Source organism: Carassius auratus, unplaced genomic scaffold (assembly GCF_003368295.1).
Source record: "Carassius auratus strain Wakin unplaced genomic scaffold, ASM336829v1 scaf_tig00026059, whole genome shotgun sequence".
Taxonomy (NCBI): domain Eukaryota; kingdom Metazoa; phylum Chordata; class Actinopteri; order Cypriniformes; family Cyprinidae; genus Carassius; species Carassius auratus.
This window is the reverse complement of record NW_020525483.1, coordinates 43,555-57,018: the sequence shown is the minus strand read 5'-3', so window position 1 is coordinate 57,018 and position 13,464 is coordinate 43,555. Positions and strand designations below refer to the sequence as shown.

At 37.1% G+C, this 13,464-nt stretch overlaps 1 protein-coding gene across 1 annotated transcript in view; it reads right to left on the bottom strand.

The window, feature by feature from the left end:
- LOC113078586 (NLR family CARD domain-containing protein 3-like) overlaps window positions 1-3,686 on the bottom strand; it is a 66,975-nt gene extending 63,289 nt beyond the window's left edge. Inside the window, exon 1 of the mRNA XM_026250902.1 lies at window positions 3,574-3,686. The gene's annotated coding sequence lies outside the window, so the exon portion shown is untranslated. The remainder of the gene's footprint in view (window positions 1-3,573) is intronic.
- Between the last annotated feature and the right edge of the window lie 9,778 nt (window positions 3,687-13,464).

Sequence of the window (13,464 nt, the reverse complement as noted above, 5' to 3'; positions counted from 1 at the left end):
TGCTGGTGATCCAGATGAGAGCAGAAGGAAGCAGATTTCCCTTGATGAGGTTCGTCAGGAGAACATCCAGAGAGGCTGGTGAGGAAACATCAGACCACGTCTCATTATCCTTAAAGTTTACAGGAAGACGACATTCATCCAATCCATCAAGAATGAACAAGACTTTGAATTGATTTCTTCTTGTAAGGTTCAGTCCTTTTGTCTCTGGGAAAAACTGAGTTATAAGGTCCATCAAACTTAGTTTTTCTTGCTTTTTTAAGTTCATCTCTCTAAATGGAAGAGGAAATATGAAGCTGATATCTTGATTTTCTTTAACTTCGGCCCAATCCAGAACAAACTTCTGCACAGAGACTGATTTTCCGATGCCAGCAACTCCTTTTGTCAGTACAGTTCTGATCTGCTTGTCTTGTTCAGGTGCTTCAAACAAATGTTTGCACTCAACCTGTATCTCCTGTGATTCATGACGTCTGGAAGCAACTTCAATCTGTCTCACCTCATGTTCAGTATTGACCTGTTCACTACAACCCTGAGTGATATAGAGATCTGTGTAGATGTTCTTCAGAAGTGTAGAGTCTCCTTGCTTTGCAATTCCTTCAGACACACATTGATACTTCTTCTTTAGGCTACACTTTAGCTGATGAATGAAGAACAGCTCGTCTAAACAGAAACAAAAATACAGATATTGTTTAATCATATTTTCTCTCTACATTTATAAGTGACAATCTGACAGATGATTACGAGTCCCTTACCTTCTAGAGTATCAGCAGCTTCATCTTGCTTCATCTCTCTCAGGAAGTAGAGCGTGAGATCAAGAGCTGCTTCTTTCATACTGCATCTGTTCTCATTAAAGTCCTTCACAAAGTACTGCTTGTCCTCTTTTTGTAATATTTTCTTAAACATTTCCAGTTCTTTCTTAAGAAATGTGATTATTTTGCTCTCAAGATCCTACAAAGCAAGATAAAAATGATTTTTTTTTTCCAAAATTATTTATTCAGCTATTAAAAATATTCATCAAAAATCAAGGTGAGACAAACATTAATTTGCTGTAAATTTTAATAAAAATAGGTTCTCATTATTTTATTGGTTCTTAAGAAAAAATTTAAATAAAAGTTGTCACACTCTTATTCACTAATATATTTGCTTATGTGTGTTATGTGAAATGTGTGAAAATGTCTTTTATTACCTGGAAGATCTGCAGGAGACTGTCTGTAAAATTCTTGTGGTTCCTGTGAGACTGTAAATCTGGATTTAATGTTTCATACTGAAGCCTGATAATAAATAAATCAAAATACTTCATTTTTAGGGGAAGAAATATAGACCAAAATATAGTTTAAACATTTTAGGAAAGAGAAAAGCAATAAATAAGTCATACATTAATGGACTATACGTTTTATGATAATTATTCACTGACATACTTTCTGACACAGACAATGTTTAAAGAAAAATAAGAAACGCATCAAATACCGTTTGGTTTGTGATGTTTCTTTACTGAAGACTGGTCCTTCTTCCTTTGACTGGTCACTCTTCACAGACACAGAGCTGTACACATGTGAGTCTGATCTTACACTAATGACACAAAGAACAAAACACTTTACTACAGGAGCTCCTTCAGTCTCATTTAAAGAGCTTCACTGTTGAGGATGGTAATGAAGCACAGTATAGACATGCATTTGTTCATCTATGACTATGGATAGATGGAAAGACATATTCATGTTTGGCTGCATGATCTATTTTTCATGGTTAATTTATACCTCCTTGTGTCTGCTTGTGTAATTGTGTTACTGGAAAGAAGCTCCAGACTGAGTTCAATAAAGAGGAAATCAGTGAGTTATTGTTTTATTTCATTCATTTCTATCACAAGCATCTTAGTGGAGAAATAAGCCAACACAACATTATAATGTTAAAGATAATAAATACCTTATGATAGATGTTTGTTTCTCACTGAAGTCTGGTATGTTATCATCCTTTGACCGGTCACTCTTCACAGACACATGTGAGTCTGATCTTACACTAATGACACAAAGAGAGAAGAGAAACTTCTTTTGCATTTTCTTTTTTTTGACTAAAATGGAGAACAGAAGTTTCAACGCTACACAGTTCTGTTAGCATACTTCAATTTAAGAGAGCATATGATGCTATTTTAAAAAATCACCACTTTGTTTATTGGGTGTAATAATAATAACAGTAACAATGTCGTTGTAATAATTACCGTATCTGTTAGACTCAGAGTCCAAGTCTGGGCTGAACCTTTCAGAGATAAGCTTTTATTTTGCAACTCTCTAATCTTTCAGATACAATCTCATAAAGTTATATTTTTTCTTCTTCACTGTAACAACTATATGTCCTGAAGTGTCAACATAAAATACAGTTATTTAGGTTAGGTTTATTGTATTTTATGTACAGTGTATTTAGGTGTGGTTTATTGTATTTTATGTACAGTGTATTTAGGTGTGGTTTATTGTATTTTATGTACAGTGTATTTAGCTGTGTATATCTGATGTTGTACACAGGAAGCTGGGAGAAAATGCACTGTAGCTTCATAAAGTGTGCTGTACACAAGCTAACCTTTGGGTCGTACGGCTCAGGAACAGAGTTATTAATAAATCTTAAACACTGAATCCAAACAAAGAGGGTTTGCTTTCTCATCCAAACACACAGCGTCTCCACAACATGATTGACAACACTAAAACTCACTGAAGCCTCGTCTTCTCTTTGTGTAAACCTTTGAACAGCATTACGTTAATAATTTACTTTGTGATGCAGACATTTGTGAAATTAATATCTGGACTTCAGTCAAGGACTTTTAATCATTTCTGGATCAGTGTTCTCTGTTAGACAGAATAAATCACTTTACAGGAGACTGTGACCTTTGTAACTTTGAAGATCTTACACAAACAGTTATATTACACACTAAAGAAAGATTAAAACAATAAAAAGCATCATATGACCCTTTAAATTAAGTGTGGAGTAATTTTTTATGTCTGACCTAAAACTGAAGTCACTGATGTGGAATAATTGACTTAAGTACAGACCCAGTGTTGAAGAGCGACTGTAAAATGACTGTAAATTATGATTTTGATTTTAAGTTATGAGATATTTATCATCTATTGGTTATTTTTCAAATATCTTTTTTTTTAATGAGAGCATTATGAAACTCCAAAGTTCTGCAAATGATACGTAAATATAACACAAAGTTTGTTAAGGTTGTGTTTTTTCCAGCAAACCTCTGAAAGTGCAGCAGTGTTTAAAATGATTCTCTGAAAACAGACTCAGTCTTACCTCTGTTTCTGTGAGAGACTCATCTTTCCTCTCTTCTCTGGCAGACTGCAGATGAACAGCTCAACACTGAGATCTTTGTGTCTCTGAAGACGATCAGATGCTCATCATGACCTGGACATGACAATCAGATCAAGATCATGAGAGTTCAGAGAAACAAATGTTTCTGTTTCTTGGTGGTTTACTTCGGCGACAGACAGGTATAAGTTATAACTGAACAAATCCCGCTTCATCCAGCTCTGAAACGCGTTCATCATTCTCCTAAATAAGTGTAATGGTGAAAGTATTCAGACTTACTTGCAGTAGTTCAGACGATCTTGTGCTGCAGGAACAGAATCCAGAAGTCTTTCAAACACTTCCGGTTTGTGATCGCTGTTAAACACCTGTGCGATCTTCACGATTCATGTTTGTCACCTGACACGACTTCATCTTGGAGAAAATCAAAGTCCAGTTAACAACAGATCTCGTGCATCAGCGCCACCAACTGGACAGGAATGTGAAGCACAAACACACCTGCTTTCTCCTGCTTCTTCCTTCTAACAGCAGATCCCAAACTAAAACAGTGCACTAGCGCCACCTGCTGTTTCTTCACATTCTCTCTCTCAATCTGCTCCATTCACCTCCTTCTGATACATTTGACTACTCTGAAGGGTTAATGAATAATGACAGACAAATCATATCAAATAATCCAAGACAAACATATCAGTCTGAAAGGTAATGATTATATGCTATATAACAGAATTATATACAGTCCTGTTTTTATTTGAAGAAACGTAATTACATTTCATTCATTACAGCAATAGTCTATGAATTCAGATTGAAGGATTTATTCAGTTATTCTGTAGGTTATGATGAATAATTAAGTTATATAAATGTATGATTAATTTAATTAGTTCAGAACTCAATTAATTATAATGAACTTTCAGTTTCTACATACAAATAGAAAATGCCCAGTTATTTTCATCTTATTTTCTGAATTTATCATCTCTGGTTGCTGTGATGTAGATATATGTGCTTTTAGACAGAGACATTTCTGGATCTGATGAAGAGAAACCCCAGGAACACAGAAGAAAGATCTTGTTTGAGACTCGAATCTCAATCATTACACTGTAAAAAGTGTGAGAGATGAGAGAGATTGACCTTTATCTATTCTCACATGGACAGATATTCAATGAGTACGGCAGAAATTTAGGCAGTACCTCACCATTGTGAAGCAGAGTATTACAGTTTGACCCAAACATGATTGTCCCATGACATGACAGCATTGGCTAGAGTAATTAGTTCATTTACATCCTTCCTTACAAATGGGTGCATATTACTGATTATTATTTTTATTATAAATATTATTTACTCTTACAGTTACATGATGCATTTCTGGTTTCAAATTGTTGTCATGGTGGTACTTTTCTATAACACTGAATGTGGTAATAAAGAGTTGCTTATGCTTTAAATGTTGTCCATATGATGGAAAAATTACTTTGATAAAGAAGAGATTTTTTTCTGTTTGTTTTTATTTTATTTTATATATCGCATAGTTATATCCCGCTACATTACCACTAACGTTATACTTCCACTAAACAGTATCTCTGTTTACCCAGCCAAAATTATATCAGTTCTGACAACTACAGAAATGTGAAAAGTGTCCATTAAATAGTTGTCACTATGATTCTAAAGAGTTGTTGTGTAAGCGTTTTGTTATCACTCTTTGTCAGTTTAATATATTGCCAGTTTCATTCATTTTCCATTAAATGCAGTATGAAAGGGTTTCAGCATTTTATCCTGTTGAAAGATTACAGTACACAGCATGAATTATCACACCCCTCTGAAACTCAATTTAGAAATGAATCTTTATATCTAGGACATGTTTTATATGTTCAGATGTGGTCAGGTTTACTCATTTATACTACTTACTTTAAAATGTTTCTAATGTTTACAAAAAGTTAGATGATTCAAATGACTTTATAATTGTTTAATATCTAATGTTAATCAGTTTAAGCACATTTTGTCCCTCTATTCTGCAGCAAATTCTGAAAAGGCATCTTTCGGAGGACGTACTCCGTTCGAGCGCCTTTTTCTCTTGTGCACATCGACACAAATCACAGATCGATAAGGTATTTTAACATATACATAGCATATATACATTTAAAACAAGAAAAGCATTTTGACTGCCTTTTCACTTTTGGCTTGTATTTTATAATTGAAAACAAAAAAACTAAATCAATTTAGGTTAAAAAAGCAAAGCACAAACACATGTTCTTTAAACATATGTAAAGTTGGAGGAGATGGATCTAGATCAGGGGTAGAGACAGGGAGGACATCTCGTCTTTGTTATTCTGTCATCACACTGCTGTTCATGTAATAAGTGGATTCCTAACTATTTAACCGCTATACCTTCAGGACATCGAAGAGCCAGATCTAGACTGGGACGTAGCAGCTACTTCCGATGTCTGTGAAGATATTGAAGCTGTTGTTCCACAATCTGAATGTGCTTTGAGTGCAGATGGATTGAGGACTCTTGAACAGGACTCAGGAGGACTCAGGAGTTGTTTCATCAAATATGAATTAAACAAACAAACAAACAAACACAAAGCATAAAGACTGAACAGCATAATGAATTTATTTTGCTTTGAAGCTTACTGTGTGTTGATGTACAGTTTTTTCACATCTGAATATAGTTTGGAACAATTTGGAAGCCATCTTGGCTGCTTTTGTTGTAATACATGTTAATAATAAAGAAAATTAAAAATAAAACAGTCAAATATCCAAAAGCTACTGCACCATTATTCTTTTAACATTATTAACGGCATAACAGAGGGTCCACAGTATAGTGATTAAACTACAGTAAGAATCGATCTCATGAAGGACCAAAGTCTCTGCTATTGCTCTCCGCCGGCTCATAATGCTGAGCAGCTCTGTGTTTGTCTCTCGCTGCTGTGTAGGATACAGTACAGGAACATGCATTTAGTAGAGACAAGCAGAAACTATGCTGACCACATCGAAGCTGACAGTCAGGATCACTCTGGCACAGATCTGCCTCTCATGATGCTCAGCTGTGAACGATTTAAAAATGACATGCAAAAAAAAAAAAAAAAAAAATTGTGTGCATGATTTACTTATTCATTCCCTCAATGTACTAAAATGTGAAGACAGTTACTATTTTGTTCCCTCAATTTGCTAATTCATTATCTCAATTTCTAAATTGTGTGCACAATTTGTGTTTTGTGTTTGTACAGTAAACAGGTGTGTGTGTGTGTGTGTGTGTGTGTGTGTTTGTATGTTTGTGTGTGTTTTGTGTTTTGTACAGTAAACAGGTGTGTGTGTGCAGGGACCTGGACTAATAATGAGGTCCAAGTTCAATAATACGCTAAAAGTTCAAATTGATTAACTAACTAATTGATAACTAACAATAGTGAAAGATGTGGATGTTGTGCTTCCCATCAATAATCACATCTCTGCATTCCCCCAAACTGATTTGCAGAAATTAAAGTCCCACTCGGTGTGAGCTGAAGTGATTGTGACTAGACGACAGAGAATTCGACTTGGTCTTAAAGGGGTGATATGATGCAATTTCAACTTTTCTTTTTCTCTGGAGTGTTACAAGGTGTTCGTGAAGAGATAAGATCCCTAAAGCTGCAAAGACTATAAGCGTGAAACACAAGTTTGTTCATAAAGCCCTTAAATGGAGACGGTTTGGGTGTGTTTTAACTGACAATAAAGATCATTCTGAAGTTATACTGCACTGAGCACTATTGACATTTTTATGGTCTCTGAATAAATGTTTTTAAATGTTTTTTTTTTAATTGCTTTTTGATTTGGTTCATGAAAATATTTTTATGAGAACTGACACAAATGTAATTGTGACTCACCAGAGACAGTAAGATTGAATCTGTATGTGGTCAATCTTCTCCCTCTGATGGTCACTTGATAAAGTCCAGAGTCTGTGTTTCTGGTGTTTGTGATGATCAGATCCAGTCTGATGATCCAGCTTCAGTCTATCTCTGAATCTCACATCAAGAACATCACATGTGGAGAATCTTCCAGTGTCTTTATCAGTTTCAGCTATACGAGTCTCTGAGTGTCCACATGTCCAGAATACCTCATCATTTGTCTGTAGTTCAGTGTTAGTCTGTAGAGAGACTGAATCTCCCTCCATCACAGACACTGACTTCACTTCATCTGAATCAGAAACACACCTGAAGAACAAACACAGACAGAGTTTGTCACAGATTAAGGTGAAGGTTTACTGAAGTAAACAGTGTGAAATGTAAATCTTGGACCAATAATATCCAAACAACAAAACGTAAAAAATCTTCGTGGTGATTTTGAATAAAACCCATTTGCCGACACAGGAACTGAAGTTGATTTGAGCTGAATTCATACACAGAAAACTCTTCAGATGAGAATCACGTCACGACTGAAACTAAAGCTGCTGCTGTTTGAGCTTCACTGTTTTTATATAAAGGATATTTAGAAAAACAAACACACATATTTGAGAGAAAAAGAAAAATACACATTTCAAACTCACCAAGCATACGCCACAAACACAACCAGAACCAAACTCTGTCAAACATCTTGAGCGGTTTGAGTCCACAGATATGAAGAGACAAACTGGATCAGTAATGAGAGATGAGACAGATGAGCTGATGTGAGGCTGCTCTGTAGTAAAGTGAAGTCAAACTCTCCTGTCAGCTAAATAACCCTCGATTTATTCAGCATTGATGCACAAGATCATCAGCTCTTCTGAGCTTCCTGGAGATCAATGCTGTCATTTTCAACAGAAATAAGCTGAGCCAAATATAGATGTTAAAAATGTGTTAAGCAGTGTTTGATCCTGAGATCCTGAGAGTCTTTGACTCTGGTTTCTCCTGTAACTGTCTTCAGTCGGTTTGTTCTTCGTGTCTGATCAAATAGTTTCTCCTCTCAGACTGATTTCACAGATTCTCCAACTGCTTTATGGATCCAGAACAGATCACTTGTTGTAACTGTGTGCTCTCTCATATTTTCATATGGCATTTTGTGTGGAGTGGAAGTAAAAATGTTTAGTTCATATAAGCAGAAGAAAAAAAAGTAAGACTTTAAACTACTAAAAGATACACAGACCACATTCATCTAATAATATACAGTATTGTTCAAAATAATAGCAGTACAATGTGACTAACCAGAATAATCAAGGTTTTTAGTATATTTTTTATTGCTACGTGGCAAACAAGTTACCAGTAGGTTCAGTAGATTGTCAGAAAACAAACAAGACCCAGCATTCATGATATGCACGCTCTTAAGGCTGTGCAATTGGGCAATTAGTTGAAAGGGGTGTGTTCAAAAAAATAGCAGTGTCTACCTTTGACTGTACAAACTCAAAACTATTTTGTACAAACGTTTTTTTTTTTTCTGGGATTTAGCAATCCTGTGAATCACTAAACTAATATTTAGTTGTATGACCACAGTTTTTTAAAACTGCTTGACATCTGTGTGGCATGGAGTCAACCAACTTGTGGCACCTCTCAGCTGTTATTCCACTCCATGATTCTTTAACAACATTCCACAATTCATTCACATTTCTTGGTTTTGCTTCAGAAACAGCATTTTTGATATCACCCCACAAGTTCTCAATTGGATTAAGGTCTGGAGATTGGGCTGGCCACTCCATAACATTAATTTTGTTGGTTTGGAACCAAGACTTTGCCCGTTTACTAGTGTGTTTTGGGTCATTGTCTTGTTGAAACAACTATTTCAAGGGCATGTCCTCTTCAGCATAGGGCAACATGACCTCTTCAAGTATTTTAACATATGCAAACTGATCCATGATCCCTGGTATGCGATAAATAGGCCCAACACCATAGTAGGAGAAACATGCCCATATCATGATGCTTGCACCTCCATGCTTCACTGTCTTCACTGTGTACTGTGGCTTGAATTCAGAGTTTGGGGGTCGTCTCACAAACTGCCTGTGGCCCTTGGACCCAAAAAGAACAATTTTACTCTCATCAGTCCACAAAATGTTCCTCCATTTCTCTTTAGGCCAGTTGATGTGTTCTTTGGCAAATTGTAACCTCTTCTGCACATGCCTTTTTTTTAACAGAGGGACTTTGCGGGGGATTCTTGAAAATAGATTAGCTTCACACAGACGTCTTCTAACTGTCACAGTACTTACAGGTAACTCCAGACTGTCTTTGATCATCCTGGAGGTGATCATTGGCTGAGCCTTTGCCATTCTGGTTATTCTTCTATCCATTTTGATGGTTGTCTTCCGTTTTCTTCCACGTCTCTCTGGTTTTGCTCTCCATTTTAAGGCATTGGAGATCATTTTAGCTGAACAGCCTATCATTTTGTGCACCTCTTTATAGGTTTTCCCCTCTCTAATCAACTTTTTAATCAAAGTACGCTGTTCTTCTGAACAATGTCTTGAACGACCCATTTTCCTCAGCTTTCAAATGCATGTTCAACAAGTGTTGGCTTCATCCTTAAATAGGGGCCACCTGATTCACACCTGTTTCTTCACAAAATTGATGACCTCAGTGATTGAATGCCACACTGCTATTTTTTTGAACACACCCCTTTCAACTAATTCAACTAATTGCCCAATTGCACAGCCTTAAGAGCGTGCATATCATGAATGCTGGGTCTCATTTGTTTTCTGAGAATCTACTGAACCTACTGGTAACTTGTTTGCCACGTAGCAATAAAAAAATATACGAAAAACCTTGATTATTCTGGTTAGTCACATTGTACTGCTATTATTTTGAACAATACTGTACATGCTGATGTCGAAGCTGTTTGTCAAGACAACAGATCAAACCACATTAGATATAAATATATCCCAACACAAAAGGTTCTCTGATCATGATAGATTTAGTGAATTACTTGCATTTATCAGTGTTATACGACCTGATTCAGCATGTGATGGACACACACACAAAGGAGGACACACACTTTGTTGGAGGAAAACAGGAGACTGAAGGAAGAGCAAGGCCAAAAGAGAACGGATGAGGATTTTTTTTAAAGTTGATGATGCAAAGGTGAAGAACTACACTGGGCTTCTTCAATGTCTTGCACTTCTGATGTGTGCTGACACAGCTTCTCATCTGCCTGCCACAGACTGGCCAGAAACTGTTTAGACATCTCAAACCCTTGAAGCACCGGCCACATCAGTTTGTAGAGGCTTTTGGCAATTTGAGTAGCAGTTATTGTGGACAGCTTTGAAATTAAAAGAGTATCAAATCTCAAAGCTAGAGCACAGACATTTCCCCACTATAAACACCAGCACATCCTAAAGTATCTCATTGGCATTACACCACAAGGATCTCTCTCTTTCATGTGGGGAGGTCATGTCAGTGACAAACATGTGGCTGAGAATAATGGCCTTCTTAATAAACTATTACCTGGAGACTTGGTGTTGGCAGATGGTGGATGTGCCAGAGACAGTGTTGGACTCGTGTGTGCAGAAGTGAAAATACCTGCATTCACCAGAGGACGCAGCTGGATGCAGAAGATGTGGAGGAAACACGGCAGATAGATCACCTCAGGGTTCATGTGAAGAGGGGGATATACATGTGTATGTATGTGCATTTATATACATATACAGAAATGTACCTTAAATAAACTACTTTTATTTTGGATGCTATTAATTGTTTTCACAGCCTTAGATTAAATGTTGCCTATGCATGAACAGCATTATCATTGTTATGCATATTGCATACCACCTGTTACAACAATAAATGGCAAAATTGATCAATTCTGTATCTCATTATTTGTGCATCACATTGAGGTAAATGTGTACAGTTTACAGTAAGGTATATAAAACCAGTAAAGGGACAGTGTAACACATAAAAGGTAATTAGATAAACAACTATCAAGCAAACAAGTTACCAGTAGGTTCAGTAGATTGTCAGAAAACAAACAAGACCCAGCATTCATGATATGCACGCTCTTAAGGCTGTGCAATTGGGCAATTAGTTGAAAGGGGTGTGTTCAAAAAAATAGCAGTGTCTACCTTTGACTGTACAAACTCAAAACTATTTTGTACAAACGTTTTTTTTTTTTTCTGGGATTTAGCAATCCTGTGAATCACTAAACTAATATTTAGTTGTATGACCACAGTTTTTTAAAACTGCTTGACATCTGTGTGGCATGGAGTCAACCAACTTGTGGCACCTCTCAGCTGTTATTCCACTCCATGATTCTTTAACAACATTCCACAATTCATTCACATTTCTTGGTTTTGCTTCAGAAACAGCATTTTTGATATCACCCCACAAGTTCTCAATTGGATTAAGGTCTGGAGATTGGGCTGGCCACTCCATAACATTAATTTTGTTGGTTTGGAACCAAGACTTTGCCCGTTTACTAGTGTGTTTTGGGTCATTGTCTTGTTGAAACAACTATTTCAAGGGCATGTCCTCTTCAGCATAGGGCAACATGACCTCTTCAAGTATTTTAACATATGCAAACTGATCCATGATCCCTGGTATGCGATAAATAGGCCCAACACCATAGTAGGAGAAACATGCCCATATCATGATGCTTGCACCTCCATGCTTCACTGTCTTCACTGTGTACTGTGGCTTGAATTCAGAGTTTGGGGGTCGTCTCACAAACTGCCTGTGGCCCTTGGACCCAAAAAGAACAATTTTACTCTCATCAGTCCACAAAATGTTCCTCCATTTCTCTTTAGGCCAGTTGATGTGTTCTTTGGCAAATTGTAACCTCTTCTGCACATGCCTTTTTTTTAACAGAGGGACTTTGCGGGGGATTCTTGAAAATAGATTAGCTTCACACAGACGTCTTCTAACTGTCACAGTACTTACAGGTTACTCCAGACTGTCTTTGATCATCCTGGAGGTGATCATTGGCTGAGCCTTTGCCATTCTGGTTATTCTTCTATCCATTTTGATGGTTGTCTTCCGTTTTCTTCCACGTCTCTCTGGTTTTGCTCTCCATTTTAAGGCATTGGAGATCATTTTAGCTGAACAGCCTATCATTTTGTGCACCTCTTTATAGGTTTTCCCCTCTCTAATCAACTTTTTAATCAAAGTACGCTGTTCTTCTGAACAATGTCTTGAACGACCCATTTTCCTCAGCTTTCAAATGCATGTTCAACAAGTGTTGGCTTCATCCTTAAATAGGGGCCACCTGATTCACACCTGTTTCTTCACAAAATTGATGACCTCAGTGATTGAATGCCACACTGCTATTTTTTTGAACACACCCCTTTCAACTAATTCAACTAATTGCCCAATTGCACAGCCTTAAGAGCGTGCATATCATGAATGCTGGGTCTCATTTGTTTTCTGAGAATCTACTGAACCTACTGGTAACTTGTTTGCCACGTAGCAATAAAAAAATATACGAAAAACCTTGATTATTCTGGTTAGTCACATTGTACTGCTATTATTTTGAACAATACTGTACATGCTGATGTCGAAGCTGTTTGTCAAGACAACAGATCAAACCACATTAGATATAAATATATCCCAACACAAAAGGTTCTCTGATCATGATAGATTTAGTGAATTACTTGCATTTATCAGTGTTATACGACCTGATTCAGCATGTGATGGACACACACACAAAGGAGGACACACACTTTGTTGGAGGAAAACAGGAGACTGAAGGAAGAGCAAGGCCAAAAGAGAACGGATGAGGATTTTTTTAAAGTTGATGATGCAAAGGTGAAGAACTACACTGGGCTTCTTCAATGTCTTGCACTTCTGATGTGTGCTGACACAGCTTCTCATCTGCCTGCCACAGACTGGCCAGAAACTGTTTAGACATCTCAAACCCTTGAAGCACTGGCCACATCAGTTTGTAGAGGCTTTTGGCAATTTGAGTAGCAGTTATTGTGGACAGCTTTGAAATTAAAAGAGTATCAAATCTCAAAGCTAGAGCACAGACATTTCCCCACTATAAACACCAGCACATCCTAAAGTATCTCATTGGCATTACACCACAAGGATCTCTCTCTTTCATGTGGGGAGGTCATGTCAGTGACAAACATGTGGCTGAGAATAATGGCCTTCTTAATAAACTATTACCTGGAGACTTGGTGTTGGCAGATGGTGGATGTGACAGAGACAGTGTTGGACTCGTGTGTGCAGAAGTGAAAATACCTGCATTCACCAGAGGACGCAGCTGGATGCAGAAGATGTGGAGGAAACACGGCAGATAGATCACCTCAGGGTTCATGTGAAG